This window comes from Mus caroli, unplaced genomic scaffold, assembly GCF_978045245.1.
Source record: "Mus caroli unplaced genomic scaffold, Mus_caroli_1 scaffold_7, whole genome shotgun sequence".
Lineage (NCBI taxonomy): Eukaryota > Metazoa > Chordata > Mammalia > Rodentia > Muridae > Mus > Mus caroli.
In genome coordinates, this window is record NW_028227262.1 from 27,452,980 (window position 1) to 27,468,361 (window position 15,382).

Genomic DNA, 15,382 nt, shown 5'->3' on the forward strand with positions numbered 1-15,382 from the left:
GCTGGTTGAATACATGAAACTTTTAAATAAGCTCAGAGGATGGTGGTCGAGTGTCTCAGAGATGGGCTGGCAAGGAAGGCCTAACTGCAGATCCAATTAGCCCGATGCTGTAGAGAGAGGCATTCCAATGGGAGGAACTTCTGAAGCAAGGGGTGGAGACAGAATGGCCATTCATCTGTCCAGATGTGTGTTTAGGGCATAGTGGATATTGGTGCTTGAAAGAGAGAAGATGCCAACATTTGAAACCCTTATATCAAAAGAACCTTGACCTCAGGCCAACAATAAGAAGACTTGAAAGCTTAGGGGCATTTTTTTCCATCAATTTAAATGTCTAGTCTGAGAACCTGGTCTCTACCAGATGGTAGATGTTATTCCCAAGAGATTTGTTGCTTTGTTACTGAGTCTCAGAGAGAAATAAGGTATGCGTTGCACGGATTCCAGTTATTTTGCATAGAAAAGGCAGCCCCTGCATATGCTCTAATCCACAAGGTGGATGGCCCCACTGTGGGGTGGTGTAAAGTATCACTCCTGTCAAAGCACACAGTGTGGCTGACTAGATGGTGCATCGATCAAGAACACTTAACTGCTCTTGCAGAGGACCAGGTGTCTTACAATCACCTGCAACTTCAGTGCCGAGAGATCCAACCCCTCCTTACCTTCTCGGGCATCTTTATGTGTATTGTGCACACAAACTCATGCAGGCACACACACATACAATGACCTGTTTAAAACACACGGTTGCTTTCGTAGCCTCTTCTTCACCCTGAGATTAAAGCCCAAATGACCAGGCTGGAGACGAGGAGTCGGGAATGACAGAGGAGGAGACAAGTGAAAGAGATGGAAAGGTCTTGGTGTCAGATGATGACCCTGAGCCAGAGAAAGGCCACAGTTATCTTGGGCCACGCAGCAACTGGCTCGTGCATGAGCTGAAGTCCACATTAAGCCTTTCACCAAGTGCTTTCATTGGAACTGTCTTTCCTTTTATCTGAATTCTGGGAAACAATGGCACCACTCCAACAGGCCAAAGCCAAGCACATCCAAAGTAAATGACACCCCTCTCCATGCCCTCTCCCCACTCCTAGTCCTCAGCACACGGGGAAAGAAGTATGGCCTAGCAGGAAGCAGCAGAGTGAGTGCCTGCATGTGTGGCCCCTTACCCCAGGAAAAGGCAGGGATGGAGAGCTGACATTCACGGTCATGACCAAACTGGATCCCACGAAAATTCTCAGTAATAGGAAGTAGCAATAGGTCCGAGGTTCCCTTGCAGTGCCATACTGAGGCTCCCCCGTCCCTTCCAACGTGGAAGACCCAGAAGATTCCAAAGAGAGCCATGGCATTTAATAGTGAGTCCCCCGATTCCAACACCACCACCTCTCCTACTTCTTGTTCAGTCACTACATTACAATGTTCTGCCCTTTACTCTAAACACAGAATACAACTGGCATTCAGCCAAGCTCTACCCCATCCTCCTACAGTGAGCCTCTTCCTGACTTGAAGAACACGGGGAAGAATCCTTGGTGTTCTCAGCTTTCTGAGGGCAGCGTCAGTGTCACCCGACAGCTGAGTACCTCTGCCCACCTGCCTTCTCTCAGCCTCAGTGTCATGCGCTGCTTCTCAGTCCGGGGCTAGGGCTCGAGGAAGTGACACCAGTTACTCATGAGCGCACACAGCTTCGAGAGTCATTCAAAGACACAGTCTCTTTCCTGTTCTGGAAGCAGATTGCCTGTCATATTCCTGTACCATCCTGGTCTTATTTCTTGCCACCACCTCTCACTGTCCTTATACCCAAAGTCTGGTCTTGAAGCTCACCATGTTTTCCTTGTGTTCTCCTCTGCTTTCTCTGAACTTCAGATTTTTGAATAGAAGACTCCCCTGCTTTCTGGATGATTTCCTTGGACCTTCCTGTTATGCTCTGAATCTGAAGTGTTTGCCAAAGTGTTTGCCTTTATCCAAAGGCTCAAGTGTTTGCAGCCTTGTGGTACTGCTGGGACATGGTGGGATTCTCAGGAGGAGAATTCTACTTGGAAGAAGTTATGTCATTGGAGATTGTCTTGGCTAGGGTTACTATAGCTATGATGAAGTACCATGACCAGTGCAACTCAGGGAGGAAGGGATTTATCTGACTTATGCTTCCAGGTCATAATTTGTGATCAAAGGAAGTCAGGACAGGAACCCAAGCAGGGCAGGAACCTGGAGGCAGGAGATGATGCAGAGGATGTGGAGGGGGACCACTTACTAGCTTGCTCCTCATGGCTTCCTCAACCTGCTTGTTTATAGAACCCAGGATGACCAACTCAAGGATAACACCACCCATAATGGGCTGAGTCCTCCTCAGCTAATCACTGGTTAAGAAAAATGTCTTACAGCTGGAACTTATGGAGACATTTTCTCAACTGAGAAAGTTGTGACATGAAACTAGCCAGCCCAGAGATGTACCTTGAAAGGGTTATTGGAAGCCCAGGCCTTTCCTCCCCTCTTTGTTGTTTCTTGGCCACCACAAGCTGAGCAGTTTTCTTCTCCATTCCTCAACCATGATGTTCTGCCTCACCACAGGCCAATAGGGCTAAGTGACCGCGGACTGAAAGAAAGCATGGGCCCAAATGAATCTTCCCCCATTTGCCTGTTGTGGGACACATGTGTAGGTATGCACTTGTAGAAGCTACAGTCTGCACTGGGTAGCTTTTGCAATCCTTTCCCGTTTTATTTATTTATTTTTTGACAGATCCTCTTCTCTAAAGCTGGAGTTTGGCAAATCAGCAAGACTTGCTGGCCAACAAGTCCTAGGAATCCTTCTGCCCTCACCTCCACAGTCCACGTCTCAAGACCTGGCTTTGGGTGTTTGTTTGGTTTGTAACATGCATGCCGGGCATGGAATCCAGGTCGTCATGCCTACATGGCAAGCACTTGACTGCTAAGCCACCTCCCTAACCCCTTCCTTTCCTCATTTTAAAGGAAAGGAATGGTCTAAGTTAGGGATCATGTCACAGTAACAAGAGTCTGACTAACAGTTGTCCAGGGCTCCACTCAGTCAGTTATCACTTCTTCTAGGGAGAGTTTCTAAATCTCTCCTGCCCTCCTATGTGGATTAAATGGTTGCTCTCTGGCCTGTATTCTTTTGTTATTTTATTTTATTTTATTTTATTTTCCTGTTCGGGCTTTTGTTGGTTTGATTTACTGTTGTTGCTGTTGGTTTTCTCCCTCCCTCCTCCTCTTTTTCCTCCTCCTTTTGGAGGGCTTGCTTTGTTTTAAGACATGTTCTCAGAGCTCAGGCTGACCTGGTACACAACATCTCTCTCTGCTCCTCTTACTGAGGGAGGGCCTGAGATCAAAGGCCTGTGTCCCCCATAGCCAGCTCCAGTCTGTGCACTTAGAGCACCCCGCCCCCTATTTACTGATATTGCAGTAATTCTTAAGTGAATTCTCACTCAACTATTAACTCCTTGGGAGTCCAGCTGTACATGTTATTTCCGTGTTTCTGACTTTTGACCCGTGGAGGGAGTGTGTGGATATGTTGGTTCTTTTTAATTTTTAAATTTATTATTTTATGTGTACGGGTGTTTTGCCTGTATCTGTCAGCGCACTGCATGCACACCTGGTGACCAAAGAGTCCAAAAGAGGGAGTCTGCTCCCCTGAAACTGGAGTGACAAGAAAGTTGTGAGCTGCCATGTGGGTGCTAGGAATCGAACCCAGGTCCTCTGGAAGAGCAGCCAATGCTCTTAACCTCTCTGCCCTCTCTCCAGACCCTAGGTCTGTGAATGTTATTGAATGAATGAGAAGAATCCCTTGGCTTAATGAGTAGCCAGGTCTCTTGTAGTAAAGAAAGTGGTGAGAATTTCCCAGGCCTAACACCTGACTCAAAACACCCATTACCTAGAAGCCTGACTTCTCCACACAAGCTCTGCCTCCCCCTCATCTTTACTCCACATCCTGGTCTTGTCTACCCCAGGCTGCCCTGAGGGAACTTACCAAAGCAGCCCTTTGAAAAGAGGGCACGCTGTGTTCTTGGATGCGAATTCCTTTTGCTCCTCTTCCTAAGGCCAGAGGATGTGGGTGGCCTGAACTCTCGCTAAACCACAGATCAGCCTCCTCCCTCAACCTCAGAGAGGGAGCAGAGGTGAAAAACTTGGTTCCGTTTAAAATATAGGGCTGGCGTCGACAAAATAAGAAGAGAATCACTACTTAGCTGGGAGTCACGAGGACAGGAACACAAGGCTGAAATTAAAGAGGAACCTTTTTGATTCGGGCAGTGTTTAAATAGATTTCCACAGCAGGGATTGTCTGCTTGAAGCTAATGTGCGACCCCCAAGAAGCACTTCCTGCCCCAGAATTCTATGCCGGAGGCCAGACTGTGGCCTTCCTGAGACTCCTCAGGAGCTACTCAGATCTGCAGTAAATTAGCTGGCCCTGCCAGGAGGAGAGAGCATGGCTCCCAAGACAACCATTCACTAGGTCAGGATGCCCTGCGGCACCTCCTCAGCCCTTGGCGGCACAGAACAGTGGTCTTCAGTGTGCAGAGTGGCCTGGGTTAAATGGACCTTCTCAGCAGCCCTGGGACCCCTCAGCAGATGGTCAGCGTCTCAGGAGCAGAGGCTCCCAAAGCCTTTGTGCCAGTAGCTTCTTCCCAAGTTCCTAGCACCAGCTACCACTCACTGAACTGTGGGCCAACCCTGATTGGTTCGTTTTTCCTCTTTCGATACAGAGTCTTGCTCTACCATTGGCTGTAGCTGATCCTGACCCTCGGCAGCCCACCCCTTAGGAGGTTGGGGGCTGAAACAATCCTTCAGGCATGCCCAACAGTCAGGCTTAATCATCTTAGTCTACAAGTGTTTGTGGTGCTGGGAATGGGTCCTGGGGCATTGGGTTGGCCAGTGGGGTGAGTCTAGACCGAGCCTCATTCATCTCTCTTAGAGAGAACCAAATTCTCAATGCCCATTAGACATGCTGACAGGGCATACACAGTGCTACCCCTGCAGACCCACGTATGAGGACCCCAAGGGTCCCTTTCTCCTAGCTAGGCCAGGTGCAAGCAAGGGCTGACAAGGTTAAGCAGAGGAAGCAGGGTTGGAGGGGGTAACCTGGGAGTAGTGTAGAAAGTCCTAGGAATGGCCAAGAATATCCAGGTTCACGCAGAACTAGGAAAGGGCTATGGGGTTGGGACAGAGCTATGAGGACGTCCTGAGCACTTTTACCTCACTAGGTTATAAGGGTAAAACGCAGTCATTGCTCAAACAGAACCTTGAGTAATAGGGACAGCCATATGCAGAAGAGTTGCATAAAAATCTTTTAAGTTTTCAAACAATTGAACCTCCAATCCAATTAGCATATTTTGTGGATAGTCATTCCCCACCCCATTTTCTCTCCCTCTCCTTCCTCTACCTGGTGCTGGGGCTAAAACCCAGGGCCTTCTTTATGTCAGGCAAGTGCTGTGCCACCCAGCTTTGTAGGTATTCTCAAGGTATAAAGTTTTCGCTACTCAGATGGCCCAGCCTGAGGTTCTCTATGCCTCTTGCTGGTTAAATCACACAGCCCCTACCACATCCTGACAAGTTCCCACCTAGTCCCTACCTAGCTGCCTGACACTGACTTCTATGTCTGTGGTGGGAACAACCTCAGACCAGCTTTGCTGAATAAGTCAAATCCTTCCTCATTCCCGGACCTTTGCAAACTCCGAGTCCTCAGCTGAGAGCGCTCAGTGTGACCTCTCCTATACCACTCTTAGGCCTGTGTGCCAAAAGTAGGATCAGCCGTGTCCTCAACAGCCACAGCTGTACAGAAGACGGGAGGCCAGAGGGATAGAGACGGAGCCCGGATTCCCCTCCCTTCCTGCTTAACTTTTCTTTGCTATTCACATGCTGACTGGCCTGACCTCACCCTGTGAGATGCCACAGAGATTAGCTAATTAACGATAGTGACTCTCTGGGGACATTGGGTCATTAATATTTAACAGACACAGCTGAGAGAGCAGTGGCCCAGGAAGGCAATGGTGAGAGGCTCTAAACATCCTGGATGGGAAGCCTGAGCTCCATCCTCATTACTTCCCAGAGGCTGCACTCCACTCTTGGCAAGGCACAGCCTAGAGTGCATGCAGCCTGGAGGCTCGCCTCACACACCATCCAATACACACAGTGCTCCTCCTCCTGGTATTCTAGACCTCTGGGGATTCTGGGAGACCTAGAGGCCACCATCCCTGCCTTAGGTCCTATTCCCCATTCCCAGAGCAGAGAGAAGCCTGGGGACAAAGGAGATTTGAAAAAGAGGAGGAAGGCAAGGAGGAGGGGGAGAAAGAGGAGGGGGAAGGAAGGAGGAAGAGAAAGAGAAGAAGAGGAAGAAGAAAGGAAAGGGGAGGGGGAGCAATGGTCACTGGCAGCGAAAAAATCAAAGCAAAAGACCTGTACCAGCTGCAGTCTGATGGGGAGAGTCAGCATGCCCTTGAATCATTCTGTTTATACTTAATACAAACTGATAGTCTGGACCTAAATTTAATAGCTCACGCTGCAGTTGCAGGCCATTCATGAAGACAAATGCACGCCGCAGTTTTTGCCCATCCAGATTTATTCAAGGCTCTGGCACTACTCCACACCAAGCCTTGCTGATTTTCTGGATAACTTCACTGTCTAAACAGACCATTTATTTACAAGCGAGGGATCAGAGCCCATTACTGTGTCGTGAAATTGATTAGAGGGTTGTAACAGGATCATGTTTTAAAGAAACACGAGCGTGTCCAAGCACTTCACCTAAAGGTTGGGTGGTTTGGAGCTATAGTGTTTACTTAGACGATACACATTGTACAAAAACCTACCAGTGAGATCATTTCAATAATATATTTGCATGTAATAGATCATGATGTAAACTACATTTTTTTTTATTGCGCAGCATAATTAAAGTTCGATGAATATATAGTGAGATATTATTTGGCCTTTCAGGGGAAGAAAATTCTGACCCTTAAGAAGGACATTATAGTAAGCAAATTCAGTCAGCTACAAAGAGAGAGTATTTCTCGATACCATTTATAAGAGGCTCCTAGAATAGCCAAGTTCACGGAGAACGTTATAGAATCCCATGGGCTGGGGATGGTGTGAGGAACAGAGCTTTGGTTTTTCTGAAGAAAACAGTTCTGTGAAGGATGGGGATGATGATAGCCCTGCTCGTGGTAGGAATACTTTTGTATGAGCAGTCGGGAGCAGGATCCTACTGTGTTGCCCAAACTCAATTTGAGCTCACTATGTAGTTCAGGCTGGCCTTGAACTTGTGACCCTCCCACCTCTGTCTCCCAAGTACTAACTATTAGCATCCAGCTCTCCAGTTTTTACCCCAGCATCCAGCTTACATAGGAACCCAAGTTCTTTGGGAAAACAGCAAGCACTTTGTCTGTGTCGCCATTCTCTCCACCCGCCCCCACACACTTGCCATTTTTTTTATTAGATATTTTCTTCATCTACATTTCAAATGCTATCCCAAAAGTCTCCTATACCCTCCCCCCACCCTGCTCCCCTACCCACTCACTCCCACTTCTTGGCCCTGGCGTTCCCCTATACTGGGGCATATGAAGTTTGCTAGACCAAGGGGCCTCTCTTCTCAATGATGGCCAACTAAGCCATCTTCTGCTACATATGCAGCTAGAGACATGAGCTCTGGGGGTACTGATTAGATCATATTGTTGTTTTACCTATAGGGTTGCAGACCCCTTCAGCTCCTTGGGTACTTTCTCTAGCTCCTCCATTGGGGGCCCTGTGTTCCATCTTATAGATGACTGTGAGCATCCACTTCTATGTTTGCCAGGCACTGGCATAGCCTCACAAGAGACAGCTATATCAGAGTCTTTTCAGTCAAATCTTGCTGGCATATGCAATAGTGTCTGCATTTGGTGGCTGATTATGGGATGGACCCCTGGGTGGGGCAGTCTCTGGATGGTCCATCCTTTCGTCTTAGCTCCAAACTTTGTCTCTGTAACTCCTTCCATGGGTATTTTGTTCCCAATTCTAAGCAGGAATGAAGTATCCATGCATTGGTCTTTCTTCTTGATTTTCTTGTGTTTTGGAAATTGTATCTTGGCTATTCTAGGTTTCTGAGCTAATATTTATCAATGAGTGCATATCAAGTGACTTCTTTTGTGATTGGGTTGCCTCACTCAGTATGATATTCTCCAGATACATCCATTTGCCCAAGAATTTCATAAATTCATTGTTTTTAATAGCTGAGTAGATGTTCCAACTGGTAATAATGACACATGCTCCACTATGTTCATAGCAGCCCTATTTATAATTGCCAGAAGCTGGAAAGAACCCAGATGCCCCTCAACAGAGGAATGGATACAGAAAATGTGGTACATTTACACTTGCCATTCTTAATGCCCACAATAGGGTGTCCTTGGTTCGCTTTTTATAAAGGTTAAGATGGTAAAAATGCTATGTGCATTTTGGTTGTTGTTTTGTTGCTGACAGGGTCTCATTGTGTAGCCCTGACCGGCATGGAACTGAGAGAGATCAGTCGTCCTCAGCCTCCTGAGTCCTGGGAATAAAGTTGTGTGCTACCGTGCCTGCAGCTAGGTGCATTCTACCACAATTTATTGTAAGCCTTGGGAGAATCCTCCTGGGTCTTTTTAGCCTTCACCTCCTCTCACACCCATTCCCCAGCCTCACGCTGGGGCTGCTCCTTGGCAGGAGCTCTCAGATCCCCTGACTTTCCAGCTCTCTCACAGTCCACTACCCCCCACACAGCAGGCTTCCCCCAACTCCCACCACTCCCCTAGTCAGGGCACCTTCTCTGCTTGGTGTGGCTGCAAGAGCCTTCATGGCTGCAGCCCTGCCCCTGCAGCTCGTCCCCAACTTCAGGAGTGACCTTTCTAAAGTCCCAACTTGACCTTAACTCTGAGCAAGGTGCATGACTGTGTGACTTCCCCTTGCCATGCCTCCTCCTCCTCCTCCCTGTCCTCCTCCTCCTCTTCTTCCTCCCTGTCCTCCTGAGTCAGGGTCACATACCCCAAACTTACTTGTATTTCTTGCAATACATTAAGATTTAAGACCTGAGCTCAGTGACGCCTACCTGTAATCCCAGCACCTGGGAGGTGGGTCAGTGCCATGCAGCAGACATACATCAACAGACACTTGTGGACAGGAGGCGGTGCAAATGGGCAGATTTCACAGGTTTTGAGAGTCAAACCTGAGGTCTGTTTCCATCAACACTTGTAGTTGGAGGTTTCTCAATGAGAGGTCATAGGAGGGTTTATCCAGAGGGGCAGATGTGCTATGTATTTGCACAAGACATGACAGTTGATAGCCACTGTCATATTTATTGTCTTGCTTGACAGCCTTCGTGGCCTGAAAAGTTGGAAAGCCGTTATTAACATCACAAAATGTGCTTTGCACAAGATCAGAACATTGGCAAGTGGTAGAGGCGGAGCCCGCTCGTGTCTCTGTTTACTCGCTTTGCCTCTTATGCTCCATCCAACCCATCGAGTGGAAAGTAAACTTAAAATCCAAACACAGCACTGAAGCACAGCAAGTGCTTTTCCTGCTTCTACAGGGCCCTACCAAGGTCCTAGGTCACAGGTCCTCTGTAAACTCAACCAGCTCCGCTGTAACAAAATTCTTGCTCTACCTTGATCATCTACAGTTTCTAGAAAAAGAAAAACCAAAAACTACATAACCTGATGGACCCAGACTTAACAACACATTCCTATCAGTACCTTCTCACACCAACTCTATGTGGTGGATGTGCGTGGCCCATGGGAAGTGGCGCTGTTGAGTGGTGTGGCCTGGTTAGAGGAAGTATGTCACTGTGTAGGCAGTCTTTGGGGGTTCCTAGTGTTCAAGCTCCGCCCAGTGCAGAAGAGTCCTGGCTACCTTCGGATCCAGATATAGAACTCTCAGCTCCTTCTCAAGCACCATGTCTGCCTGGCTGTTCCCTTGCTTCCTGCCAAGATGATTGATAATGGACTGAACCTCTGAAACTATAAACCAGTGTAGTGATTTGAATATGATTGGCCCAAGGAGTGGCAACTATTAGGAGGTGTGGCCTTGTTGGAGTAGGTGTGGCCTTGTTGGAGGAAGTGTGTTACTGTGGGAGTGGGCTTTGAGACCCTCATCCTAACCATCTGGGAGCCAGTCTTCTCCTAACAGCCTTGAGATGGAGAGGCAGGACTCTTAGCTCCTCCTGCACCATGCCTGCCTGGACACTGCCATGCTCCCAGCCTTGATGATAATGGATTGAGCCTCTGAACCTGTAAACCAGCCCCAATTAAATGTTGTTCTTTATAAAAGTTTGCCTTGGTCATGGCGTCTCTTCAGAGCAATGAAACCCCAGCTAAGACACCCTACATCTCTGGAATTGCAAACCCAACCCAGTCTGCTTCGTATTTGCCTCTCAGTAGAGAGAATTTTTTAAAAGCATTAACATCACGTATCTCCTTCCCACATCCAAAAGTGCAGAGAAAAAGAAGCATTTATCACCATTCCCCATCCGTCCTCTCTCACACCGTAAGACCACCCTAAGCGCATTCTGAAAAAGATCGATTTCCAAGTATTCGGTCACATGTTGCTGTTGCTTATTTACAAACTGTATCCAATCTCTTTTCATACCTTTAAAGCCAAAGTTGGATGTGGATCAGCACCAGTAAGATTCTGGTTCAAAAATCAAGAGTAGAGGGAAGTGACTTCGTGGTCTTAAAGCTTGCCCAGGAACCCATTTCAACAAATCCCAGCGCATCATGGCCCATCCACAGAGCTGGTGCCCTAGGATCGTAGGCTGCTGTACACGAGAGAGCCCCACAGGAGCCCTTCCTCCCCTCACGCACCCACCTACACCTGCTTCTGTCTCCATCTGGATCAGTGAGGGTTGACAGCTACCTTTTGGAAAGGTGAAGATGGCTGAAGCCTGAAGCTCTGACTGCAGAGAGACTCGGACAAAGCCTGTGTAAATCACAAGTTCTGACTTTCCTAGAACTTCCCAGACCTCAAAACTGTTCTCGTTTGCCATAAAATCGCCAAACTATCCAAGGGATGTTGACATTTCTGCTTCTAAGGCACACCTCTGAGGAAGTCTCATGTGTCTCCGATGAATAATAAAACACCTTTGGCAGACATCGTGTCTAAATCTCTGATTTTAAAATTATGATGCGTGGATCCAAGTTTTCCAATAAGCAGCAGCTTCCTCTGCTTGTTCCAACCTACAGTCCCAGCCAGTGCCTCTTCCCTTCCTATCTGAAGACGTTATTGGGCTTATTAGTGGACAGATATCCCTTGATCTCTGTAAACTCTTGCAGAGTTTAGGCCACACTTAGCCATGAGTTTAGCCACGACGCAGAGGGAAACATAGAACTAAAGGCCAAAAGGCACCATAGCTGGCTTCTTTCTGTGCAAGGAGTGTGTCTTTAGTGTCTCCTTCTGTGACCACGGCACCTTTTTCTGAATGCTTGAGAGACATTCATGGATGGAAGGAGCCAACACAGTGGGAGGAAGTCAAGTATGAGTCTAAGGGATCATGGGAATGGTGTGTGCTTCCCACTCAATGATGGTACCAAGGAAGGCCTCAAATCCAAAAGCATTTGACTGGTAGAAAGAAAAAAAATACCAAATTCCGCACCAAGGGAGGGCAGAGATGTTGCTGAGAAAAATCGAAATTCTGGGCTGGATCCAATGTGTCTTTTAAAATAAAAAATAAAAAATACTACTAGTTTCTGCCTTGGTTACTGGAGATTAGACTTGACAAGAGCCCTACAAATGAACGCTAAGCAAAACAGGAGAGTTGGAAATCCGGCACAGCCAGGGGGTGTAGCTATAAAGCTGCCTCCCCCACACACACTCACAGATGAGGAGAAGGTAAAGAAATGATGTCGGCCAGGGTCATGCAAGGAAACAAGAGAGACTTCTATAAATATAACCAGAAAGAAAATATTTGTTTTAGCTGATGAGATCACCACTCATGGCTCGTAACAGGGATCTTTTGTTGCTCCCTTAATTGAGGCTTGGAAAAGAGCAGAAATCAGACTACTAGCCCACAAGGTTCCAGTGAGTCGGCCCAGGTTAAATTAGATGCAGCTGAAGTCTTCAAGGCTCGATACCATCAATCTGGACTCTGGCCTGTGTTTTTGTGGACATGTTGGCTCCCACTCTTCCCACCTACTCCTTGCTCCAACAACCCACCTGGCTGGCATCTTATATTAGGAAATGGGGACAAAAACAGGAAGAGGCAGAAGGCCATGGGCTGGATGCAGACCTATGGGAGGGGCAAGGTCTCACATTCTCCACAACATCCTCCAAGGGTATTCACCATAGTCCAAGAGTCAGGAAGCACCCACAAATATTCAGTGCCTGCCATGTGCCAAGTGAAAGCACTAGACACTGCCAGTAGGCAGAACCCTGCTTACATTCAAGAGTTCAAAGTGTGGGGCAAGGCTGTTGTTGGAGGTGGATGACACATAATGACTGTATGACATAGTTGTGTCCTGATAAGTGCTACACAGAGAATTAAGTAGAGATAAGCGACCGGGGCTCCTTTAGCTCAGAAGTTAGGGTGAACTGTCTGAGCAGGTGTCATTAAGTCCAACACCTGAAAGATGAAGATGCACAGGTGAGATCAGGGAGACAGGTAAGGCCATAATAGCACAGGGGACGGAGAGGGCAGAGAGGCAGCCGCAAACAGGAAGGGCGGGTTTTAGAGGGCCTTGTGGGCCATGGGAAAGATTTTGTTGGATGTTTTTAGGGGAAGACGGCAATGATGCAAGATCTGCTTTAGAAACATGAGAGATGGGTGTGGTAAAGAATGCCTGTAATTGCAGCATTTCAAAAGATCAGGTATGAAAACTGCAAGTTCAAGATCAGACAGGGCCAGAAGAAAAGAAGAGGAGGACGAGGAGGAAAAGAAGGAGATGAGGAAAAGAGGAAGAAGGAGAAGAAGAGGAAGAAGGAGAATGAGAAGAAGAGGAGAAGGAGATGGAGAAGAGGAAGGAGAAGGAAGAAGTGGAGGAGGAGGAAGAGAAGAAGAGGAGGAGGCAGACATAAAGGAGATTCCCACCCCCAGGCTGCTTTTCCCAGGGTGCAAGAAGAGAAGCTGGATTACCTGGATGGGGCACTGGTCCGAGGAAGAGAAGACAGAGGTGCATTGCAGTGAACGGAGCGGGGTCCCACGCCCATCAGTAAATGAATGATGAGAGTGACATGGAGAGAATGTAGAGCAGAGATCTTCAAGACTTAAGAGGAGCACAAGGGTCCTGGGGTTGTTTACAGTGCACTTCCTACCACCAGACTTCCCACGATTCCAGTTACCTGTGGTTGGAAATTACTAAATGGAAGATTCCAGAAATAAATAATTTATACGTTTTAAATTGCTGGCTATTCTGAGTAGCATGAGATCTCACACAAGCCCCCTCCTAGGACATGAGTCATGGGTGTGTCCCTCGCAGCCCTGCTGTATTACATGTGTGCACGGAACACCGACGTTCCTCACTTAGCATGATTCATTCTATTTGTGATTTTGTTTGTTTGTTTGTTTGTTTTAACTTTACAAAAGTCACATGGGACCGATACGCCACTGGCAGAGCCACTCTTCAAATTGTAGATTTTGGTCTTTTCCTAAGCCCCTGGTAGAACATCCTCTAATGAGGCTTAGAATGGATCCCCCACAGCTGAGAGACACACCACTTCAGGAAGATGGAACAATCTTTGAAAGCACATGGGCTTGGAGAGGGACCAAGGGCTTTCATTTGGATGGGCGGAGTCTGAGTGGCTTGTTAGAGACCAGGATGTGGAGTGGAGTTTCCATCCACAAGTTTGCATCCACATGGGATGGAAATCTATCAGACTGGATGAGAGTCCTGAGGGGTTGGGAGGGATGGAGGAGGAGGGAGGCGAGGCCTAGGGGGAGGAGGGGGAGGGTGATCAGAAAGACTGAGGACATTGACGTGCAAAGAGAGAAATGGAGCTGAAAGACATAATATAGAAAGATCTTCAAAGCCAGGCAGAAAAAAAAAGAAAGGAAAAGAAAGAGGGAGGGAGGGAGGGAGAGAGAGGGAGAGAGAGAGAGAGAGACCCTCCTTCTACAAAGCAGAGTGGGGTAGTTAACATAGATGAGAGCAGTTCTTGGTAAGGTAAGGGTGGTGTTCATAATAATATTAAGGAGCTACTTATTTCTTCCTTTCTCCCCCAGCACTGGGGATTGAAGCCAAAGCTTTACCCAGGTCAGGGACTCACTCAGTCACTGATCTGAACCCCTCCCCCATCTCCTTTGATTTCTTATTTTGAGACAGTATCTCATGAAGTTGCCCAGTCTGGCCTTGACCTTTCCATCCTCCTGCCTCAGCCTCCTGAGCAGCTGGAATTATAAGCCCGCACACACGTTCTCATCTCTGTCTCTAGATATGCTAGAAAACTCAGAACCTGCACATTCAGGATAAGCATTTACCACCCAGCCACGTTCTCTAGATTCCAACTTTTCTTTAGTTTTATGTGATGAGAGCGAAAGAAAGAATAAGATTTTTCCAAGAGAACAGGGAGATGTGGAACCAAGATCTTAAGGAGAAAAGGGATGGGTCCCTGAGTCAAAGGGGAGAGTGACATCAGACAGAAGCAGATAAGGGACATACAGGCTGCTAAAGCCATGATGGGACGTCATCTGCATGGGGTGGGGTGCAATGGGAAGAGTGGGTAGGTCTCTACTGACCACCTGAGTTTTCTCCACAAAGTATGGAGCAAGGTCCTTGTCCCATGGGAAAGACAGGGGAGGAGGCTGGAGATTCACATGAGCATCCATGTGGGCAGGACTTTCTCCAAAGGCAAAGGAGAGATGGGAGGTGGAGTCTGGCAGGTGGAGACATACTGGCATCTGAGTGCCTCTCACAAGGGTGCTGTGCCTAGGGCTCCAGGCACTTAATTTCAGTTGAACAGGTGTTTCTAAGTGACTTACTTAGGAAAGTAAGTCTGAGCGTCGCAGTTTGTTCTGTCTTGTTGAAGAGAGAATTTTTAAAAGAAAATTAAATACTCTGGGTGCAATAGAGTTGTTTTTGGAGATGAAAGATTGTACTATCAAAAAGTATACTTGTGGGGCTGGAGAGATGGCTCAGTGGTTAAGAGCACTGACTGTTCTTCTAGAAGTCCTGATTCAATTCCCAGCAGCCACATGGTGGCTCACAACCGTCTGTAACGGGATCCGATGCCCTCTTCTGCCATGCAGACGTATAGGAAGACAGAGCACTCATATACATAAAGAAATACAACAGAAAGTATGCTGCCAAAGCTAAGCATGTGGTGGAACTCCTCAGGTGACCACCCATGGAGCCAAATGGTCTGGAAGAGCAGGTTCTGGGAACCCATCCACCCAACCTCCAGGGCCCACCACTAGCTGTAATCCTCCAGCCTCTGGACCTGTCTACACCAAGGCCACTTTCAC